The sequence below is a fragment of the Anopheles arabiensis genome (genome assembly GCF_016920715.1).
Source record: "Anopheles arabiensis isolate DONGOLA chromosome X unlocalized genomic scaffold, AaraD3 X_pericentromeric_contig0027, whole genome shotgun sequence".
Lineage (NCBI taxonomy): Eukaryota > Metazoa > Arthropoda > Insecta > Diptera > Culicidae > Anopheles > Anopheles arabiensis.
In genome coordinates this window covers 382,501-385,000 of record NW_024412105.1, presented here as the reverse complement: position 1 = coordinate 385,000, position 2,500 = coordinate 382,501, and positions in this window count along the sequence as shown.

The window sequence follows — 2,500 nt, the reverse complement described above, 5'->3', positions numbered from 1 at the left end:
ACTTCTTTCCAAGAATGGTGTCCGCAACGGGAGGGCAAGCGTCCTTCCCAGGTTTTCCTAGTAAACCTTGTATGGTAAACATACCCAAGCGTGTCTGTAAGCACGCAACGAAAGTCACGAACGGGCACATACCTAGGGAATGTACTCTACGTACTTGGACTTTTGTCCAAGAATGGTGTCCGCGACGGTCGGGCACTGCGACGCAATAACCAAATCCTAGGATTGTAACTTTAGTGTGCACAAACATAAACATTAACGCGTTCGCTCGGGCTGCGCCGTCCGTGTTGAACACAAATGTGGGTGATTATATGCGTGGAGGGACAAAACATACGAGGAGGAGACAGTTTTCTGCACGATGTGCACAGAGCTCATTTCGTCGTCCCGGGCGAATGGAAAAACACAAACATCGCGAGTATCGTTCTAGGTTTCTGTCTATAAAAGGGCAGGCCAAAAGGTGACCGGTTGAGATAAGCATTTTAAGCATACAAACACTTTATTGGAACTTTTGATACAAAAACAAGGTACGTACATGTAGGTTGTACCAACATGGACATCTATGAACGCGTACGCTCGGGCTGCGCCCTCCGTCTTGTACTTTCCCTGATCGGTACACAGTTTTGGTGCACTGCTATTCCGACCGGCAACTTGTACCAACATATACATCCATGAACGCGTACGTAGTGTACTTTCCCTGATCGGTACACACTGTTGGTGCACGGCATAAGAAAAGAGCTAAAATGGTCAAACTCAATCCATTTCAACAATAGATAGTCGATAGTAGCTGTGCCGATGAAGTAGGGCACGATGCAAGTTAATGTTGTTTAATGAATAACATGTCCGCCATACATTTCAGTACAAAATTGCTCGGTCAGACCTACAAAGTGCTATATCTCGAATACGAGGCGTCGGACTGGGGGTTGTAGAACAATTTTAAGTTCGTCTAATGATTCTACATCCGATTCTGGATAGCGGTTTTTTGACCACTTTTCAATATTTTGTGACACCCCGAACCTAGGGGCAGCTCCTAGCTTTTTTCAAAAATGTGCACCGATCGGGCCGGAGAGCTCGTGTGGCTCAAAACATGTTTTTCGCTAAAACACCTCAAAACGTGTCGAGAACGCACCCTAGCTCTTGTTTTTCAAAAGTTATGGCCATTTAAAGTGAGGTGGTTTTTGCTTCAAAATAGCTATTTTACCCGTCCCTATGGCCATGCTTTAAATTTTCACGAAAATGCCAGGTCAGACCTAGGGCGGGCCATATCTTGAATACTAAACGTCGCAGACATTGGTCGTAGAACAATTTTAAGTTCGTCTAATGATTCTACATCCGATTCTGGATAGCGGTTTTTGACCACTTTTCAATATTTTGTGACACCCCGAACCTAGGGGCAGCTCCTAGCTTTTTTCAAAATGTGCACCGAACGGGCCGGAGAGCTCGTGTGGCTCAAAACATGTTTTTCGCTAAAACACCTCAAAACGTGTCGAGAACGCACCCTAGCTCTTGTTTTTCAAAAGTTATGGCCATTTAAAGTGAGGTGGTTTTTGCTTCAAAATAGCTATTTTACCCGTCCCTATGGCCATGCTTTAAATTTTCACGAAAATGCCAGGTCAGACCTAGGGCGGGCCATATCTTGAATACTAAACGTCGCAGACATTGGTCGTAGAACAATTTTAAGTTCGTCTAATGATTCTACATCCGATTCTGGATAGCGGTTTTTGACCACTTTTCAATATTTTGTGACACCCCGAACCTAGGGGCAGCTCCTAGCTTTTTTCAAAAATGTGCACCGAGCGGGCCGGAGAGCTCGTGTGGCTCAAAACATGTTTTTCGCTAAAACCCTCAAAACGTGTAAGGAACGCACCCTAGATGATAAAAAGTGCAATCAGAATGTCAATCGACAACTTTGTTGGGGGTACCATTTTTACTCTACGGGCCAGTAGCTTAGGCGCGCCAACAGCGCTTTCCTTTCGGGTTCCCATTTTTGCCCTCCTGGGATTATGATCATTTGCTCATTGCCTACTATAGGAGGGTACCTTGCTACGAGGTCAAACATGAAGATTGCACCAAATCGTAGTTTTTACCTCTATTTAGTCGTAGGAGCATGGTTTGCAGTGGCAGTGGGTCATTAAGCCCCCGTTTGGGTCATACGTCCCTCCGCGATAAAAATCGTCGTATGCCTATAGTCCGAACTAATGAAGCAAAAGTGGTGTCTGGTGGGCTCTGCCGATGATTTTAACCTATGATTTTGAGCTTCCACCCTATAAAAACGTTCCTGGAGCAGTACATCACGGGTCTACGGACCCAAAGACTTCGTCGTGATGGTTTCTAGTAAAAAGTTGTAACAGCTAAGGGTTTTGAATACGCGTATATTAACCATTGCTTGAAACTAAGCTTCGTTGTCTTTAAACTCTGCAAGACCAATCGAACTTCTTAGGGAAACCCGAAGGATTCACGCTAAGCTCGATGAGCTATTATGGGTAGTGGTGCATGATCTGGTGTT